Genomic DNA, 22,272 nt, shown 5'->3' with positions numbered 1-22,272 from the left:
TGTCCCGGTTGGTTGATCAGATGAAGGATGATTTCCGGAGATGGGATGCGCTCCCGTTGTCTCTAGCTGGGAGAGTCCAAACGGTGAAAATGACGGTCCTCCCGAGAATCCTGTTTGTATTTCAATGTCCCCCCATCTTCATCCCGCGGTCCTTTTTTAAGCGGGTCAATAAAGTTATGGCAGGCCTTATATGGGGGGCAAGTCCCCACGAGTGAGGAGGGTAATGCTGGAGCGGAGTCGGGGAGAGGGAGGGCTGGCACTGCCGAACTTTAGCAATTATTACTGGGCGGCTAACATAGCCATGGTTAGGAAGTGGCTGGTGGGGGTTCGGCATGGATGCGAATGGAGGCGGCTTCTTGCAAGGGCACAAGTTTTGGGGCGCTGGTAACTGCGCCTCTGCCATTCCCGCCGGCGCGATACACCACCAGTCCAGTGGTGGTGGCGGCCCTGAGAGTCTGGGGGCAATGGAGGAGAAATGTGGGAGCAGTGGGAGCATCGGTATGGTCCTCAATCTGTGATAATCACCGGTTTGCCCCGGGGAGGATGGACGGGGGGTTCCAAATATGGTGGAGAGCAGGGATTGAGAGGATGGAGGACTTGTTTATAGAGGGGAGCTTTCCGAGTATGAGGGCGCTGGAGGAGAAGTTGCATTGGCGGGGAAACGAATTTAGATATCTGCAGGTGCGGGACTTTCTGCGTAGACAGGTATCACCCTTCCCACTCCTGCCGCTAAGGGGGATTCAGGACAGGGTAGTTTCCAGAGGATGGATAGGAGAGGGGGGCGTTTCTGACATTTACAAGGAACTTATGGGATCAGAGGAGACGCAGACCGAGGAGCTGAAGCGAAAGTGGGAGGAGGAGCTGGGGGGAGAGACAGAAGAGGGCCTTTGGGCGGACGCGTTGAGTAGAGTCAACGCGACCGCGACGTGTGCCAGGCTCAGCCTGATTCAATTCAAGGTCGTTCACCGTGCCCACATGACAGTGGCCCAGATGAGCAGATTCTTTGGGGTGGAAGACAGGTGCGCAAAATGTGCGGGAGGACCAGCGAACCATGTCCACATGTTCTGGGTGTGTCCAAAGCTGAGGGGATTTTGGCAGGGGTTTGCTGATGTCATGTCTAAGGTATTAAAAACAAGGGTGGTGCTGAGTCCAGAGGTGGCGATTTTCAGGGTGTTGCAGGATCCAGGAATCCAGGAGGAGAAAGAGGCAGACGTTCTGGCCTTTGCTTCCCTGGTAGCCCGGAGACGGATACTATTAGCATGGAGGGACTCAAAGCCCCCGAAGTCGGAGACCTGGCTATCGGACATGGCTAGCTTTCTCTGTTTGGAGAAAATTAAGTTCGCCTTGAGAGGGTCACTGTTAGGGTTCACCCGGAGGTGGCAACCACTGATCGACTTCTTCGCGGAAAATTAATTGTCAGCAGACGGGGGAGGGGGGGGGTGGTTAGGGTAGTGTAGATTAGGGAGTTAAGTAATGGTGGGACCTGTTGGGAAGGGAGGTGGTATTTGCACTATGTTTATATTTTCATGTACATTGTTTATTTTGCTGCTGTTACAATGCCAAAAAAAACCTCAATAAAATGTTTATTAAAAAAAAAGCGGTGGACTCAGAGTACGCCGTGCGAAGTATCAATGCCTCAGGCCATTGCCAGAAGCCCCCCCCCCCGCCCCCCCGATGCTCCACCCACGACCGGTCGAGTTCCAACGTTGTGGGTTTCTCATCGTCTCATCCGTCGGGAACTCAGCGTGGGGGCTGAGGACTCAGTCCAGCACCGCCACAATCAGGGGAGGACCGATCCGCGGAAAGAGGTGCTTTATCAGGGGCTGGGGACACTGTGTGTGGGTCCATGGCGCGCCAGCTGGCCAAAGGGGGGGTCACTATTTTGTGGGCTGGGTCCACGAGCGACCGCCACCATGTAGCACGGCGCGGCTGCTGCAGGCCACCACCATGCACATGCGCAGCCACGGACCTGGCAATTCTCCGGGCTGCCGGCATGCTAGCCCCCAGCTAAATGGAGTATCGGTGGCCGTTTTACGCCATTTTTTCTGTCGTAAAACATGTCTAAAAATGTAGTTCACATACATATATATATAAACACAGCAAGAACTTTTATCAATTACAAACATAAAGACAGTAGCTACAGTAATCTATGTACAGCACTTAATGAATTCCCTCTTAGCTGTTCCAATTCAACGACAAAATCCAATTAAATCAAAACTCCTCTTTAAGGGCGTGGCCCAGCACACTGCATTCTCACTTGAATGGGACTGGTCCTTTCCTTTAAATTCTGATCCAGTTCCAACAGCAAATTCAAACTCCATCCAGAAAGCAACTATATCTTTAAAGTTATCAAGGCAGTTAGCTATAACCAATGTGCTTTTTACGGGAACAACTTTTAAAATGAAACAGAGAAAACGTTTCTTTCTCCTTCTGCAGTCCAAAGCAGTCAAACTGAAACTGAAACCCCCTCTCACCTCACAGCCCAATGTGCCACAAGTCACATGATAAGAGACTAAATCTTTCTTAAACGGACACTCACATGACAATACAATATTTCATGGTAAACTGTAACGGAGACAAAACCATTTTAATTACATTTAAAATTCTTTCCACCTCCAATCCAATTTACATCATATCTACAAGTTAGGGAGGGGTCAATTAGTCAGGGTTTTTCCTTATTACAAGTTAATGACTCTTACTGTAGCTAGCTGTGCATATGTGTGGACAATGCGTGAGAGTAGTATGGAATTGTCTGTGATTCGTCCCTCCCGTCACAACTAACCAAAGTCAAATGGCCTGCTGACTTTCATTGTCAGGGTTCAAACATGGATGGCCACTTGGATTTGCTTCAGGGCAACAGTAACTGACACTCGCAAGGCAGAATTCTCCCCTGCCGATGGGATCAATGGCAGCCGGTGCGGGGGGGGGGGTGCAGAATTCAGCTGGAGGTCAAACAAATCGGTTTCACGCCGCCCAGGATTTTCCAGTGCTGCCCCTCATGGGGGATTGGGAATCTGCTGGAGGCCAGCATGAATGCGATTTGTATCCGGCTATGTGAATGCAGATGGAGGTCCAACCAGAATCTTCCCCCCACGCCCAATTTTCTGTGTCTGGACCAGTGTGGAGTGCAAAAGTCGGGACTTAACTTAAAATTAGGCCACTCGGCCCATCGGGTCTGCTGCGCCATTCAATCATGGCTGATATTTTTTTCATCCCCATTCTCCTGCCTTCTCCCCATAACCCCGGATCTTCTTATTAATCAAGAACCTATCTATCTCTGTCTTAAAGACACTCAGTGATTTGGCCTCCACAGTCTTCTGCGGCAAAGGGTTCCACAGATTCACCACCCTCTGGCTGAAGAAATTCCTCCTCATCTCTGTTTTAGAGGATCGTCCATTTAGTCTGAGATTATGTCCTCTGGTTCTAGTTTTTCCTACAAGTGGAAACATCCTCTCCACGTCCGCTCTATCCAGGCCTCGCAGTATCCTGTAAGTTTCAATAACATTCCCCCTCATCCTTCTAAACTCCAAAGAGTACAGACCCAGAGTCCTCAACCGTTCCTCATACGACAAGCTCTTCATTCCGGGGATCATTCTTGTGAACCTCCTCTGGTCCCTTTCCAAGGCTAGCACATCCTTCCTTAGATACGGGGCCCAAAACTGCTCATACTACTCCAAATGAGGTCTGACCAGAGCCTTATACAGCCTCAGAAGTACATCCCTGGTCTTGTATTCTAGCTCTCTTAACATGAATGCTAACATTGCATTTGCCTTCTTAACTGCTGACTGAACCTGCACATTAACCTTAAGAGAAGCATAAACAAGGACTCCCACGTCCCTTTGTGCTTCTGATTTCCTCAGCATTTCCCCATTTAAAAAATAATCTATGCCTAAATTCCTCCTTCCAAAGTGCATAACCTCACACTTTTCCACATTGTATTTCATTTGCCACTTCTTTGCCCACTCTCCTAGCTTGTCCAAATCCTTCTGCAGCCCCCTTGCTTCCTCAATACTACCTGTCCCTCTATAGATCTTTGTATCATCTGCAAACTTAGCAACAGTGCCTTCAGTTCCTTCTTCCAGATCATTAATGGATATTGTTGTGGTCCCAGCACAGACCCCTGAGGGACACCACTAGTTACTGGCTGCCATCACGAAAAAGATCCCTTTATCCCCACTCTCTGTCTTCTGCCAGTTAGCCAATCCCTTTGCTGTCTTTCCACCATGACTTGGAAGGGAAATTCCAGGGACCCATCATCAGACTCGGATCTCATAGGTGCCTCTTCCCCACATGTCCACCGAGTAACAGGGAGCTTGGCTAAACCTGCCTCCTCCATGCGGTGACCTCCAGATTGTGACACCCTTCCTGAGCTCCAACTAATATCCACCGAGATGTGTATTCCTGAGTTGGTGGAGAGTGCAGGTGTGAACTGTGATGCCTCTACAGGTATTCTGCTCTTGTCGTCTCCTCTACCCTGGCTCTCTTTCTGGGCTGGGAGGGGAGTCCTCCCTCTCAATGCTTGGTCTCTTCCTAAGCCCAGCTGTAAGTGAGAGAAGAGAGCACAAATGACAGCATCGGCTACCTCCAACATGGAGGCACACATGATCCTTTGGTTTCCATAGAATTAATGGATCCTTATTGATGAATTCTCAAATCCAAGCTACCCATTGCCATTGGCACAGTCCCGCACTACTCCTGTGAGCTCAGATGCCCTCTCCTCCAACTTGGTGAGAAATCTCAGACGTGCACCCCCATCCCCTACCCATCACCTTCTGCCATTCTCTGCGGTTGTGATGGGTCTTGTCCGCCTCAAACACAACAGAACATGAGTTTGTGCGGAGTGGTAAGTTGCCTGCATTTGAACATTGCAATTCGGTTCATTTCTCATACTTGCCCTCGTAAGTTTGCCCGCTTATGCGTGACAGGTCATCACTTGTGTGAGGTGTGCAGAAGGTCTGTAGACCAGTACTTCCAGAGTACTGAGCCCATCCACATGCAAGGAGAATGTTCAGACGGGTATCTAATTTGCGGGGGTCATTGATTCCCTCGGTGCCTAAGCCCAGGTATTTAAATAAATAAAATGTATTTATTTGAATAAATGATAACTGCCATATTAAATCTGGGGAGATGCTCAGAGATGGAAAAGTGACAGTAAAAGATAACAAAGGTCTACCAGAGAAATAATAACAGAATAAAATAAAGCAAGGAGACAATGTATAGTACTGAGCGGCAGGTGTGGTTAAATATGCAGTTTAACTACATGCATGGATTTAACTTAATCCATTTAAGAGCAGCTCTGTTTCTAGTTTATTTGTTTTCATTTCTTTGAATTTCAAGTATAAATGCATGACAGTCGCTGTAGGAAAAGTTCAATTCTTTATATGGCTGAGGGTATATATGTAAGGCACAGTTCAGGTGGCTGAAAGGCAGATTTTATTTAGCATTCATTTACGATGCAGATGATGCCAGCTCCTGGGCATCCTAACCAATTGCATTCATCACATTAATGAGCCTACAATATATGCATAATAAATAATGCACAATGATATGTAGAATTTTATTTCAGAGGATTATATAAACCATGCTGAAATTAAATTCAGAACTGGAACATCCAGAAAAAGACAGTTTTACCAAACAAGAATGAAAATCACAGTGGCAAAATTTTAAAAAGCAGGGAGGCTATATTTGGGACTGGAATTAGACCCCTCCACTTACTCATAGTCCTCTAAAATATGGAAGGACATTATAGAACACTTGATACCAATTCATGCACGAAACAGATTGGCAATGACACCCAGAAGTGGTAGAATTACCTTAAGTGGTGAATCAATTGGCTTGTGTTAAGTGTAGGTTGGCACGAACTGGAGACACTTACATTCACCCACCTATGGTACCCCAGAAGAGGGGCTTCTGTGCTTCCCCCTTGAGAAAATAGAAGAAATTGGTTGTTCAGTACGCCCAGGATAACACAAATAACTTCAATAAATGCTTGCCTTGCCAGCAACGCCCACATCTCATGAACAAATCTTTTTAAAAAAGAGTACAAAAGCTTCTCCCCTCGTGCCAACACAATTTTTCAAACCAAAATTGGGCACATAAGACAACAATCCTCCCACTATTGATGACACAGACTTGAAATTATACTTTACATTCATGGTAATTATATCCAATGGTTCATTCTGCACTATTGAGTCCACCATAATTTATCTTTAGCTATGAAAGCAGTAGAGTAATATTTAGTTTGATTTACCTAGGGCCTTCTATGCCCAACCTAGTTGTGGGTCAAAGTTGTCTGTTTTCTTTTGAAGTCAGTTTGGAATGAAAATGATGCCCGTCTTCAATTGTTATTGAATAATTTAACATTTCCCCTTCAAGTAACCATCCTAACAGTGGAGGTACGATAACCTTGCAATTCTCAGTAAAGGAAGTGTAAAACAAAATGTGTAATATAGAAACATGATCTGGTTATCGGCTGGGGGAATTCCTTATTAATATATTGCTGACTATCAACTATTATTCCTTGTTCTTTCTCTGAAAATACACTTTTGGAAGCTAGGCAGCTTTACTAACCATTGGAAATAAATTCATTCAATTCCAACTGTAGCAATCATTAGATTTTGAATGGAGTCTGAGTTTTGTTATTTACACTGATCAGTTTTAAGAAAAGCTGACTATATTTTTGAGGCAATTTAAATATTTGAAAATATTTGAAGCTTTAACAATAACTATTCGGCAAACAGGTCTTAGAACAGCCAATGCTGATTGTCTTTCTCTGTGGGGAAGTAACTCCATGCAGTAAAATAGGTGAATAATTTTATGTGGGGAGATAATGGGTACCAAATTGGTCCATGCAACAGTGCTCCAAGTGTCATTAAGCAGTGCCAACTTTAAAGATCTTAAAGCTCAGAAACTGTTCCATTTCTATCTGCTATAGTGATAAAGCCTCCGCAGTACTGATTTCCGCAACATGCCCCCACACCCCGTCCTATTCCCCCCACCCCCCCAACCTCTTAATGCCCAATGTGTTATTGGCAAAGTGCGTTAGTACTACGATTGGCTAACAAAAATATCCTCAATTAGAGTCTCTCACTTAAACTATCATAAAGGCTGCAACTACTGCTGCAGGGCCATCATCCTTTTGAGATATGCTATTTTTGTAAAGAAGGAAAATAATTGATGGCTGACCTTTTAGGGATGTTCGTCTGAAATCTAAATGTCTTTTTATTCAAAGTGTGAACAATTGCCATAATTTCTTTTCTTGGTCACCTTATTCCAGCAGCAACAAAGATGGCAGTGGCAAGAAATCTTAAATATTTTTTAATAGAAACATGGTGTTGCAGGTAATGATGAATCTAGGGCATACATTAAAAAGAAATGACCTAGTTATTGGCTTGTAATAGTGTTTAATGCCAGCTGAATTGGTTTCAGTCAGTCAGACTTTACTCAACTGCTGGAAATCATTTCAACTTAGAAATGAGTGCTTTCAGTAATGCATACAAATGTGGGAGTGAAAATGTCAACCTTGGGCAATAGGCTTTGCAACAGTAACTGTTTCTGTAGTTAATATACAGAACCACCAAAATGTAGATATGAGCACAAAAATATTGCTATAAATATTGCCTTTGCAAAAATAATGTGCAATTTGTTGTATGAGTGGAGACATGGTTAAGAGTTGATGCAATCCATTCATATAATGATGGTGAATTGTTCCCAATGAAATGCTTAAAGGTCAACTTTACCATAATAACTCAGAAAGGCTTTGAGGTCCCTTTCTATTATAATAAATTTTTGCGTCCATTTGAGCAAAGCTGCAGGGGTCAGAAGCTTTATCTAAGTTTTTTAGAGCCCAGAGAAAAGCTATTGAATTTTCCTTCTTTTTGTTCAAAGAATATCTATTTGCATATCCTAATATCTTGTAAGATGTTGGAAGATTAACTAACCAAAACCTGAAACGTTTTGGAATCTTTCAATTTGGTCACTTTTTAATGTGTAAGTAAAGGTCGTATGGTATGAGAAAGGACTTTTGGTTCATTGGGCCTATATATGCCACATGGGAAAACTCAAGAGGGTAAGTCACTGCAAGAGACTCAAATGCATTTTGTAAGAAACCGAGAAGCAAAAATAAATTACTAAAATAGAATGAGGCCAATTTCAAAAGAATCTGCGCAGATAATCACACCTGTTAAGGAAAGACAAAATGGAATTATAGGAATTGTTTTCCATTACCACAGATTACTTTTGGCACAAATTACTTTCTATGGTTGAATGCAGACAAGATTTAACATTCATAAATGTTATTCTCCTATATTTCTCCACATTATCTTAATTTCAGAAAATTATTATTCTGGGAAATTTTGAAAGAAGCAATTCAGAACTCTCCAAGAATGGGGGGGAGCTCTCCATTATTGCTTTCTTCCATTGTGTTGCCACTGGAAACCATTTTCCTAACAATCTGTTGGAATGTTTCCGTTTTCCTTCCCTATCCATTGTGGGGCAAGAAAAATACGTTTTGCAGTGAAACCTGTAGCCATCTGGGATTGGCCACTTCCAGAATACAAAATGGACGCTCGCTAAGAATGTAGGGAACTGTGGACAATGTTAGGAAGACAAGCAGGCACAGAGCCTCTATGCATATTGGAGAAACAGCTCCAGACGGAATTGAAACTATAGGTCAATTAGCATATTGATGGCCCATCTCCGGGAACAAAGGAAAGACGCTCAAGCAACCGATACTGTTTCAGACATCACGGCACCAGTTCCCCAACAGAAAGCACAAACAAAGCAAGGCCAACGACCACCAAAGACACGCCCAGCCATCAGGGCACCCACCCCTTTATTGGTCAAGATCAATACCAGTGATCGAGAAGTGGCCCAATTAATTGGGGCCAAGTTTAAGGCCCACCTAAAAGCGCGCGAAGCCCCTCCGGGTATAAGAAGGAACCCCCACGAGAGAATCGCTCTCTTGGATTTGGCTCTCAAAGCGGAGAGACCCATCCACCAGCTGCACCAGAAGCAAGTAAGTCCAAGGTCAACGCTCGCTACCAGACGGACGACCTTAGCTGTTCTCCTGTACCACTTCGAACCCAACAACCTCAGATCTGAACAACGGCCATTGTTCCTCTGACTGAGTGGGCACCCGAAGCTAAGTATAGGCGTTAGCATTCGGGATAGTTTAGTTTGTAGTACTTTGTGCATGAGTAGATATTACTGTGTGTGTAAATAAATAGTATTGACTTTGAACTAACTGACTGGTGTATTGGCTCTTTGATCAGTATTCGGGTTTGAACCTTGTGGCGGTATCGAGAGATACCTGGCGACTCTATAGCAAACATAATTAGGATTAAGGAAGACGACCATATTGACCGCCATATTCATAACCAGAGAAACAGAGCAACAAACCTCAGCTTTAGTCCAACAAAATACATATTTGAATACATTTTACCTTGGAGATTTTTAGAATTTAGCATAAATCATTAAAGAAAATTTTTCATCAACATATTTATGATATCCATAGCCTTTGGTTTCAATCTTAATGTGATATAAACTGATGTAAGTAGAATAATTGATTCTGGACCATAGGCTTTGTCATCATAGAAGTACGTTGTTAGTGAAGAGCCACAATTCCACCACATTCAGCATATTTAATTTGTAGACTTTGAGGGGGCGATTCTCCGAGCCCCGAGCCGGGCCGGAGAATCGGCGCAACCGCGCCCCGACACCCTGACGCCGGCGCGCGATTCCCTGAGGTACGGAGAATCGCCGCCATTTGCGCCGGCACGTTTGATGCGGCACTGGCCGCGGGCCGCTGGAATCGGCGGGGCCGCTGATTCTCCAGCCCGGATGGGCCGAGCGGCCGCGCGGATATGACAGAGTCCCGCCGGCGCGGTTCACCCTTGGTCGCTGCCGGCGGGAACTTTGCGCGAAGGGTCGGGGGGGGCGGCCTGTGGGGCGGGGAAAAGTGAACCTTCACCGGGGAGGGGGGGGGGGCGGGGGCAGGGGGGGGGGGGTGGGGGGGCCTCCGATGGGTCTGGCCCACGATCGGGGCCCACCGATCGACGGGCCGGCCTCTTCCCCCCCCCGGGCCTACTTTGTTACGTGGCCGGCCCCTGAACACCGATGCCATGTTGCGTAGGGGCCGGCACGCTGAAGAAGTCCCCCGTGCATGCGCAGGTTGGCGCGGCCCAATTGTGCATGTGCGGGTTGGCGCGGCGCACATTTGGCGCCGGGAAGGGAGGCTGGAGCGGCGGGAACTGCTCCAGCGCCGCGCTGGCCCCCTGTGGAGGACAGAATCGGTCGTACCCGGGTCCGTTTTGCGCGGTCGTGAAACGCGACGGCGTGAACACTTGGTCTCAATTTTGGAGAATCGCCCCCTGAATACTTGGGTAACTGTAGTGTTCAGTGATGCAAATAAATATGGCAAGCTCTGGCAGTAGTTCTTTTGAGTAATGGTTATGTCTGAAGCTTTTGTGGGTATTATGAATATCACACAATGCACAGAAAAATATATAATAGATATGGTATATTGTTGATAGCAAACTTCCTTTGTTTATGAAATAAGTATTATTTGTTGTCATTTCATTGTGAAAATTATAAATGAAAGGATTTGCAATGCAGTTTATCACTTACATTTATACTATTTGGAGAACAGTAACCTGGGAAGACAGTCATCCCTGTTTTGAATTAATTGGAATTTCTGTAAAAGCAATAATAAAATAAATATGTTTTTTCAACAACTGCCTTTTATTCCATTTATATTTGTAGGACCTTTTTGAATGATACTGTGCTCTGACCTAGGGGGTGTGTGATAACTGAAAGCGTTTGCTAAGTGTCACATAGGATGTAAATCAGTATTAGTAAAACAGGCAGTTGACAGTTTCACAACAAAACCAGCTGCACATAAGAGGCTTTGAATTGAATAGGTACCAAAAACCTCCTTAAATGCAGTGCGTTATAGTTTGGGTTTTTATTTTGTGTGGTTTTCCAGCAGGTACTGGTATATAGTGCAGTTCAAACTTCAGAACATGCTAATATGTTCAACATTAGTAGCAGGGGATGAAAATGCAGTTCAGCCAAGGGAAAATAATTACAGCAATAATAAGTGTAATTCATAGTAATGGCTCAGTTGAATTTCACACCATAGCTCAAAGCACTTACATTTAATTAATGTAGTTTTCGCTGGTCTACTAAAAAGGTTTTTAGCAGAAAATTGATAATGTAACTACAGCGTTTCTTATTGTGAATGCAATTATTTCTGTAAAAGCAGTAATAAAACAAGAATATTACGGGGCTGCGTGTGCATATATCTGCGAGTGGCTGTTTGTGATGCTCTGTGGGTCTGCAAAATGTTTATGCATGTGTGTTTCCCAGACGATTTAATTAAGCCTGAACTTGACTGAATTTTGTAAAATATACAAATGATTCAACATCAATTAGAATAAACCTCCTCGCTCCTAAGCAGGATAATAATTCATTTACATCTGCAGGCTCCCATTAGATGACATCATGCATATGCAAAAGAGGTCAAAATGGAGCAAAACAGGTAATAAAATGAAGGACTGATTATTTTATCAATTTAAAAATCAATTATGATACACAGCCCTATTCATCTCATTAGTGCATAGTTGTTGTGCCTGCAGATTTTGGTGTCTTGTCCTAGTCTCCAGTGAGGATCATTTCCTTTTCTCAATGCGTGTTGCAATGTTCAAAACAATTGTGGCACAATTTCCTCTGGGTGATTTCTGTGGAGAAATGCTAAACATTTAAGAACAACATGTTCACAATTTTGCTAGTTCTACTCAGCAGATTTTTTCCCTGCATTTGTTTACAAGTTTACACAGATAATTCCATGGCAGGAGCCCAATTGCTCACTGGGCATGCATTATTTTATCACAGGCTGAAGACGCTCACTCTTGTGTGGGCAGTGAGCGATGTCGGTCCTGGTGGGTTCAGCACAGGGGCCACATTATCAACCTGGGGTTAGAAGAGAACATGACTTTCACATTTTTAATATAGTGTTGTGAGAACGCTGCCTAATCTTTCTTTCAGTCTCGGTCATTATGTGAACACATGTGGAATCTGTCATTTTTGTTTGGAGTCATGCTCAGCAATTTTCCCCAGCTATACTTTGCTCTCTTAATTTTGCTGAAAGGATTTACTGCCTATTCACTGCTGGTGAGCATTATTGTCTTCCAAAGGTGGCTGATTCGGCTGATTCGGGATCTGAAGACTTTTTGGCAGAAAGGGCATTTGTTGTCACTTGGGATACCTGGCTGTGTATATTACGTTTGGGTCGTTGCTTATGCCGCTTTCGCTTTTCCTCTTCATTTTGTCGCCATTGGGTCTCAAAATACTGTGATCCTTCCCACAGACTGGGTCTCCATCTGGTTCAGTCCAAGGTGAAAGTCTCCCAGGAGTTGATGTCAATTTGGCGTTTCTTCATATTGGCTTTCAGTACATCCTTAAAGTGCTTCTTCTGTCCTCTTCTGCACTGACTGAGCTTGAAAAAGAAGGTCTGCTTTGGAAGCCTGGTACCTGACAACCAAACTATATAACCAACCCAATGAAGCTGATAGCGGATGATCATAGCCTCACTGCTTGTGTGAGGACACTGATATTGATGCCTCTGTTCTCCAATTTACTATGTAAGATCTTTGCAGTCTGCTTTGATGGTATTACTCTAGTGCTCTGAGGTAACTCCTATATGTTGCCCATAATTCAGCCCTGTACATTGAGGTAGAAATCATGACCACATGGTTGACCGTGAGCTAGGTTTCAGTTTTAATGTTGTGATCTTCAAACACTCGCTTCCTCAGGTGGCTAAAGCCGAACCAGCAGATTTCAAGCGATTCTGGATTTCTTTGGTAATGTCACCATCTTGTGAAAGATGTCTTCCCAGGGCCAGGCAGTGTTCCATATTTTCCAGGCACTCATCATGAATCTTAATCAATGGGGCTAGGGCATGTGCATTTGGAGCTTACTGATGGAGGACTTTGGTCTTTTGAATGTCGAGCTCTAGTCCCATCTTCTTAGTGACTACGTTGACAATTCTCTGGAGATCCTTTTCCGCAACAGCACTTCCTGCAGCATCATGTATTGGAGCTCAGTGACTGAGGTTGGGGTGGTCTTAGTGTTTTCCATTGGAGGATATAAAAACCGAAAGGATGTAAGTGCATAAAGGGAAGCTTAATTCCTGTTCTGCATCTATAAATCCTTCTCTGGCCTTGTTCTGTCATGTCTTTGCAACTGTGCACATCCTCGCTTTAGTTTCGAACTCCTGTTTTCCATTTAGTGTTCTTGCTGTTGCTACCGTTATAGCAAAGCTATCGGCAGCATTTGTCTTTTGCCTTTCCGCATTGTTAAAATCTCTTCAGCAGACATACTTTTGACCTTGCCTCTCCTCCCTCTTATCCTGATTTAGTGATTTTTTAATGAGGGCCGGAATTCTCCGGCCATTGGGATTCTCTGTTCCCCAGCAGTGCAATCACACCTGCAGGTTTTCCAGCGGTGAGGGGTGGCTTCAATGGGAAATACCATTGACAAGCGGCAGGAGTATAGAGGGCGGGATTCTCCCCTAACCGGCGGGGAGGGCCATACCGGCGCCAAGGAGTGGCGTGAACTACTCCGGCATCGGGCCGCCCGGAAGGTGCGGAAACCTCCGGACCTTCTGGGGCTAGGCTGGCGCTGGAGGGGTTGGCGCCGTGCCAACCGGCACAAAAGGGACTCCACTGGCGTCTGGTGCCTGCGCAGAACCGCTGGCATATTTCCTGCGCATGCACAGGGGGTTTCGTCTCTGCGCTGGCCATGGCGGAGCTTTACAGCGACCGGCGTGGAAAGAAAGAGTGCCCCCACAGCACAGGCCCGCCCACCTATCGGTGGGCCCCGATCGCGGGCCAGGCCACCGTGGCCACCCCCCCCCCCCCGGGCCGGATTCCCCCGCGCCCCTCGCAGAGCCAGGTCCCACCGGTACGGACCTCGTGTAATATACGCCGGCGGGACGCTCACAAGCGGAGAATCGCAGGGGGACCCGCTGCCAACGACCCCCGACCGGTGCGCCACGATTCCCACCCCCACCAAAAAACCGGCGCCGGAGAATTCGGCAGCCGGCGGCGGGGCGGGATTCATGCCGCCACTCGGCGATTCTCCAACCCAGTGGGTGACAGATAGCAGCTGTCACACATCATTTACCCTTATTAAGGATAAGCATCATGGAAGGAAACATTAATAGCTCAAATACAGAACTATTGCTGACGTACAATGATTGCAGCTTCTTATGGAATGCAGACTTGTTTTATGAGGAGTCATATTAATAGAACAGGTAGTAGGCTATTGTGACTCTGTTAGTAGTACAGCTCCCTCTAAATCACAAGGTTCTAGGTTCAAGCCTCATTCCAGGCTTGAACACTGTGCAGTGCTGAGGGAGTGCTAATGTTGGAGGTGTTGGCTTCCAGAGAGACATTAAACCGAGGTCCCATCTGTCTGCTCAGATGGATGCAAAAGAGACCATGGTACTATTTCAAAGAAGAGCAGGGGAATTGTGGTCTGGCCAACCTCTATCCATCAGTCAACATCACAAAAAACAGATTATCTGGTCATTATTAAATTGTGAATCACATTTAGAAATGTTGGTGGAATATGGATACAACCAAATCAGAAGGCAAGCAGGTAAAATATAAAGATAAGGCGAGGGTGATTGTTCATGCAGGGAAACATTGCATGTAAGTAAAAGCAAAATTAAGTGGTATCATTATGCAATGTGAGGGCTAGAGAACAGTAGACCTCTCTGATCTCTCCAGCCATTGGAAACGCTGCTCCAGCAGACTAATTGTGTGTTTTGCAAGCATTGGGTAAAAGCTCGAGCGTTGCTCTAATTGCATTCCAGTTTGATTGGGAGGTTTTCAAAGGTTTCATTTGACAATTCCTTGGTGAGTCTCTTTGATCGCCGAGCAGCCAATAATCCAGTAAACGTAAAACAGCGAACTGCCAGAAAGTGAAGGGATCATGAGTGTTCCAGGTTTTTTTTCACTTCATTCTGTTGGTGTGGAATGAATATCATTCCCATCCATTTGCTCCACAGAATGTTGCTGCCGATCCTGATGGCTACTTGTAAAGTCTCAGGCAAGTGACCACTTGGACTGTTTTCGGGCCGAAAGTCTGGGTGGTTCTGCTGTGCTTTTCAGGCGGTCACAACCAGACCTGCTTCGACTTCCATCGGTAAAGTTTCCATGTCGGATTCCGGGTCGGAAGAGTCGACCTCCCACATCTCTGAATCAAGGGGCTCAGCATCCTCGCTGGGTATCACCAGCGTCTGTTCTGGAGGAAGGGGCACTACCGGTCTTGGGGGCCTTGGCCAGTCCTCGGGCACCTGTCTATGGAATTGGCCAATGTGTCGGTTAGAGTCTTTGCCCTGCCCGGTACAGAATATGAGACTGGACCGGACCATTTTATTACCGTTGCCAGGATCCACAACGCTCCACCTTCAAAATTTCACAAGTAAATGGCATCACCCTGGCACAGTGTACATTGCTTTGCTACATTCTTGATATTTGCATCTATTCTGGGCCACCACAAGTAGCTTCAGGCCAACATGTTCATTTTAGAGCCTCCCAAGAAAGAATGGAATTTTGTTTGATCCTTTGGCACGAGTGCCTGCTGGATTGCCCGTACCTTATTGTCCATTGGGTGTATCCTGTTTCTGCCCCTCTGTAGCCAAGTAGATTTAAGACTTTCTCATGGAATGCACAATTTTCACACTGTAGGCGGACTCCGACTGCCTGGAATCAATGTAGAATGTTCTCTAGATTATTTACGAATGCCCGGTCGGACGAACCGGTGATCAACATGTCATCCAGGTAAACTGCTATCTGTGGTAATCCTCAGAGGGTACTCTCCATCACTCGTTGGAATATGGCACATGCTGAAGAAACTCCAAGTGGCAGCCTGGTGTACTCATACAAATCCCTGTGTGTGTGTTGATACATTTTTCTGTGAGGCTGGGTCCAGAACTAATTGTAGTTGAGCGTGGCTCATGTTGATCTTAGTGAAGGTACATCCTCCGCTGAGCCTCATGTATAGATCCTCAATCTTGGACACCGGCTAATGATCCAAACAGGATGCTCGATTGATTGTCATCTTATAATCTCTACAAAGGCGGATAGAACTATCAGGCTTCAGGACCAGCAAGACAGGAGCAACCCAATCCGCTAATTGCACTGGGCACATGATTCACAACTGCTCCAGGCAGTCCAATTCAGCGTCGACCTTCGGTTTCAGTGCATAGGGGACAGGGCGGGACTGAAAATATTGTGGTTAGGCCTCAGGGTCGACTGAGAGCTTGGCAGAGGCACACTGGATGGTACCGAGTCCTTCCTGGAAAACTCGCGGGAAGTGTGCCAATACGTATCCAGACAGTCGGGGTACATACAGCACACTCGCTGCCATTCCAGCCGAAGACATTTCAGCCAATCATGCCCAACAAATTTGGGCCCAACCCTTTCACTACAACCAGTGGTAGATTTGCCAACTGTGCCCCGTATTCCAAGGGGAATTCCGAGGTGCTAGTGATCTCCCCCGTATGTTTCCCCCGTACATGTTGCCAGCCAAGCATTCGTGTTCTGCAACTCTAAAACACGTATGGCTGAGTGGATTTGGTGGTAGGTGCAGTGGCTGGTCACAGAGGCCGTGGCTCCGATATCGAGCTCCATGTGTATTGGGAAATAGTTGATCCAGAATGTCACTTGGATGGGTGTCATCTGTGGCGTGAGATGCAGAATAGGTGGTGGGCCCCCTCCAGCTGGCTGTCCACGAAATGTGTCTACCCTCTGGGATGGTCATCGGGTTAGTGGCCGCGGGCAAGCAGGCTTCCTCGCTGGTGTCCGTTTTGTCGGCTTCCCCTGGTACCGGTGCGTTCACCCCATATATCGGGGGGTCTCCGGTGCAGGGGAGGTGAAGCGTCTCTTGCTGGGAAAATGTCGCTTTTGGCCCTGGTCTGGAGTGCATCTCCAATGGTGGGAATCCACAACTGGTAGAAGGGCACTCCACACCCTGCTGGGCATCCTAGGGTTAGAACGGCCATTCCTCAAATGTTCCTGGACACCGCGCTCAGCATCGTCCCGGGACAAAACTATTTCGGTTCTTTTCAAGGTGCGATTTCCCCCAACAAGCGTCTTGAGTGCATAGTCCAATCCTGGATCCGCAGACTCTACCACAGGTTGGGCAGGTGGTGTTTGATGAGGTGGATGGGTGGGACGCTCTGAATTCTGTGCTTTCCTTCTGCTGTTTTTGCTTGGCTTCTGTATTCTCCACTTCATGACGCTCGAGGTGATTGGCGCCTTCACGGATGCTTTTTCTCCAGATTGTGCGTTCTAAACTCCACATGTCAATGGGGATGCTGCATTTATTTAGGGAGGCTTTCAGAGTGTCCTTGTAGTGTTTCCTCTGCCCTCCTAGTGATCGCTTGCCATTGCAGAGCTCAGAGTAGAGCACTTGTTTTGGTAGTCTTGTGTGGGACATGCGGGAAATGTGGCCTGCCCATTGCAGCTGGTTGAGTGTGACTAGTCCCTTGATACTGGGGATATTGGCCTGGGAGAGGACACTCACATTAGTATGCCTATCCTGCCAGTGATTTGCAGGATTGTGCGGACAAAGTGTTGGTGATATCTCTCCAGGGATTTGAGATGTCTGCTGTACATTGTCCATGTTTCTTATGCATACAGGAGGGTGGGGTCCACGGCTGCACTGTAGACCATAAGCTTGGTATTGGATTTGAGGTCTCGGTCTTCAAACACTCTGTTCCTCAGGCATCTGAAAACTGCACTGGCGCATTGGAGTTGATGCTGGATTTCGTCATCAATGTCTGCTCGAACCGAGAGGAGGCTCCCGAGGTATGGGAAATGATCCACATTATGCAAGGACCTGCTGTGGAGCTTGATGGTTGGGGTGCAGTTTTTGTGTGGCAGAAGCGGGTTGGTAGAGAACCTTTGTTTTCCAGCTGTTTAGTCTGAGGTCCATTCTCTCACATGTCTCGGTGAATGCATCGGTGATGGTTTGTAACTCGGCCTCTGAATGTGCGTACTCACAGGCCTCGTCTGTGTACTGCAGCTCGATGATAGAGTTGGTGTGGTCTTGGTTCTGGCCTGGAAGCATCGGGGGTTTTGGTTGCATATTCTGCAGCGCATAACTCATGTCCCTGACTCCGCAAAGCCTTTCCACCATCTACAAGGCACAAGTCAGGAGTGCGATGGAATACTCAATTCATAAACAAATGGAGGTTCAACAACACATAATAGGTTCAACACCATCAAAGATGAGATTAACATTCCATTAAGCATTTTGCTTCACAGCGCCAAGGACTTGGGTTCGATTCCCGGCTTGGGTCACTGACTATGCGGAGTCCGCATGTTCTCCCCGTGTCTGCGTGGGTTTCCTCCGGGTGCTCCAGTTTCCTCCTACAGTCCAAAGATGTGCAGGTTAGGTGGATTGGCCATGCTAAATTGCCTTTAGTGTCCAAAAAAGTTAGGGTTATCGGGATGGGGTGGAGGTGTGGGCTTAGGTAGGGTGCTCGTTCTAAGGGCCGGTGCAGACTCGATGGGCCGAAAGGCCTCCTTCTCCACTGTGAATTCTATGATTCTTTGAAGTCACTTAAACAGTCACTCCCTTTATCATTATCACTGCAGTAACACATCAAACCTTCTTTAACAGCACCTTCCTAACCTGTGATCTCTACTGCATAGAGGAAGAGCAGCATGTGCATGGGAAGAACATGACATCCAAGTTCCCTTCCAAGTCACACACTATCTTGTTGTGGAAATATATTACTGTTTGTTCATTGTTGTGGGGGTCAAAATCCTGAAACTTCCCACCCAAAAGCAATGTGGGTGTACCTACAACACAGACCACAGGAATTCACCAACACCTTCCCAAGGGTAAGTAGGAAGGACAATAAATGTTGGCCTTGGTAGCAGACAATTTAATTACCAATCAGTCCCTTGCGAGTACTGGCTTCAACTCCTTTACAAGATGGTGTTTTGCATTAAACACGGGCTAAACTGCCATTGCAGCTTAAGACCTCATCTTTCTACCTCTTAAACACTGGGGGAGATTCTGGCTGAATAGTTTAATTACTTGTGAATGTTAGTTTTTTTTCCCTTCACCAAGTATAGATTAAATTGTCTGAGGTTCTTTATCTTCAGCAGGGCCTTGCATGCAGCCAGTGCTTATAAAAAGTGTATGCTCTGTGCAACGTCCTTCAGGCGGCACAAAGAATCACATAATTGTTCTTGTTAAGTCACATTCTACATCCTTAAAATCTCTTTAGGTTATTAGTGATACTCAATTACAATAGGAATATGCTGAAAAAAAGGTCTTCATATTTTTAATTGGAAAGCAGAAAATGCTGTAAAGTCTTTGCTAGTTTGCTTTGTGTGGTCCAAATTTAAAAAAAAGATACATGGCCTTTAAATGGATTAAGGGACATTAAATAGGTTGACACCACGTTAAAATAACAGAGGAAGGAATTTCAGCCAAATGTCTTTAGCTCATGTCCCATGGTGTAATATCAAAGCTCAATTGCTGTGCTTCCTCCTGAAATGATGCAAAGCCAATGATGCTTGTCACTTTTGGTATTTGTTCAACAATCCACCAAAGGTACACTTGGGCAGTTGGGAATTGCTATTTGCATTGTGAAAACAACCGTATTAGTTGCTGACAGTTTCAATTTAGCAAAATACTAACTACTACTAACAACGGGTTGAGTTCCAAATTACATGGTTGGAACATAAGGGAAAAAAAGAAATACAATCATTTCAGTCTGGGATTAAAGCTTTGTTTTTGAGTAATCATTATAACTGACCCTACCTTTTCCAAATTGAAACAACAAACAATCTGTTCACCAACATTAACAATTCTCTTCATAATTAACACACCATAAAAATCTATGCCCAGATGGTTCAAATAATGAGTGAATTTTGTATTTCATTATATTCTCTATTTGAAACCCTGTGACAGAGTTTAATACTACTGCATTATCTTCAGTTGGGTACAGTGTGGTCTGTCAGTCTGTAATAATAACTAGCTCTTTTTCAGCCATTGATTACCCATAATTAGGCTTTTTCCCGAGCTATTATTCCAACTGGCCATACAGAAAGGTGTGTGAAGAACAAGACTGCTTTTATGGTCAGATTGCTACCACACTCAATACAGCTCAATTTTCGGTCTATCAGCCCTAGCCTTTTGAAGTCTGAGTTAGTGCAACTCTTTTTAAAAGATCTGCTGTGCTTAAAGGCTTGAAATTGATCACGAGGTCCAAAGAGACCTTTTAAACAAGTAGTGTACTGCTCTCCCTTGAGAAATAAATAGTATCAGTAAAGGATATAAGAGAGGCTAGAGGTTGCATTAGGTGTTACTTTAACTGAGGCAGTGAAATATCTCCATTTAATTAATAAACACAGGAGATGTGATATCCAAAATTGAAACATCATGATTTTATGGTTATGAATTTTATTTACCTAAATTATATAAGATTATGGAATAATTAAATCATTTGTTTAAAATCTTCGTACTGTTATTTAACTTCCCTAATACATTTATAGATGTACTATACTTCATAATTTCATCTTATTCATAAAAATAGCCAACCTATTTTCTATTTGCATTTTACCTGTAACAAATTGCAGTATGTCTATGCCTTTGCGTTTGACAACGCAAAGACAACGTAAAATGTGTGAAATTACAGTGTATTTCTGTATTGGACAGTTATCACCGGTAAACAATTTGCACTTTGCAAACTAATATCTCTTAAAAATCATTAATAATTTATTACAAGCTGTTCCAGTATAGCTACAAGACTGGCATCTACCCAGCAATGTGGAAAATTGCCCATGTATGTCCTGTCCGTAAAAAGCAGGCCAAATCCAATCTGGCCAATTACCGTCCCCTCGGATTACCCTCAATCATCAACAAAGTGATGGAAAGTGTCGTCAACAGTGCTATCAAATGCCACTCACACAGCAATCACCTGCTCACTGACGATCAATTTGGGTTTGGTCAGATCCACTCAGCTCCTGAACTCATTATATCCTTGGTCCAAACATGGAAAATGATCTTCAATAAAGAGAGTGACTGCCCTTGACAAGAAGGCAGCATTTGACCGAGTGTGGCATCAAGGAGTCCTAGCAATACTGGAGTCAATAGAAATCAGGGGGAAAACTCTCCACTGCTTGGAGTGATGCCTGGCACAAAGGAAGATGGTTGCAGTTGTTGGAGGTCAGTCACCTCAAGCCCAGGATATCGCTGCAGGAGTTCCTCAGGCTAGTGTCCTAGGCTCAACTATCTTCAGCTGTCTCATCAATGACCTTCCCTCCATCATAAGGTCAGAAATGGGGATGTTTGCGGATGATTGCAATGTTCAGCACCATTCAAGACTCCTCAGATACTGAGTCGGTAGGTACCCATATGCAGCAAGATGTGGACAATGTTCAGGCTTGGGCTGATAAGTGGCAAGTAACATTTGGCCACAAAGGAGCCAGGCAAAATGACGATCTCCAATAAAAGAGAATCCAATGATCTGGACAGTAAATGGCATTACCATCACTGAATCTCCCACTATCAACATCCTGAGGGTTATCATTGACAAGAAACTCAACTGGATCAGCCATATGTGGTTACAAGAGCAGGTCAGAGGCTGGGAATTCTGTATAGAGTAACTCACTTCCACCATTCAAGTCAAACACCATCCTGACTTTGCTGCCTGTCGCTGTGTTGAATCCTAGAACTCCCTTCCTTTAAGGGATATATTCTTAGAAGAACACTATCGATGTTCCTACATGGACTGCAGTAGTTCAAGACGGCGGCACCCCATCACTTTCTCAAGGACAGTTAGGGGTGGGAAATAACTGCTGGCCTAGCCAGCGACATCCACATTCCATGGACGAGTAAACAATATACAGGAAACTCTCCCATGGATGGAATCAAACCTGGCACAAAGGAAGATAGTTGTGGTTGTTGGAGGCCAATCATCTCAGTCCCAGGACATTGCTACAGGAATTCCTCATCCATCAACTACTTCATCAATACCTTCCTTCCATTATAAGGCCAGACGTGGGGATGTTGGTTGATGATTGCACAATGTTCAATACCGTTCACAACTCCTGAGATACTGAGGCAGTCAGTATCCATAAGCAGCAAGACTTGAACAATGTTCAAATTTGGGAAGAAAAATGGCAAGTAATGTTTGTAACACAAAGTGCCAGGTAAAGTGACTGACTTCAACAAGAGAGA

Source organism: Scyliorhinus torazame, chromosome 16, assembly GCF_047496885.1.
Source record: "Scyliorhinus torazame isolate Kashiwa2021f chromosome 16, sScyTor2.1, whole genome shotgun sequence".
NCBI lineage: Eukaryota > Metazoa > Chordata > Chondrichthyes > Carcharhiniformes > Scyliorhinidae > Scyliorhinus > Scyliorhinus torazame.
The sequence above is the reverse complement of the archived record's forward strand: the minus strand, read 5'-3'. Positions refer to the sequence as shown.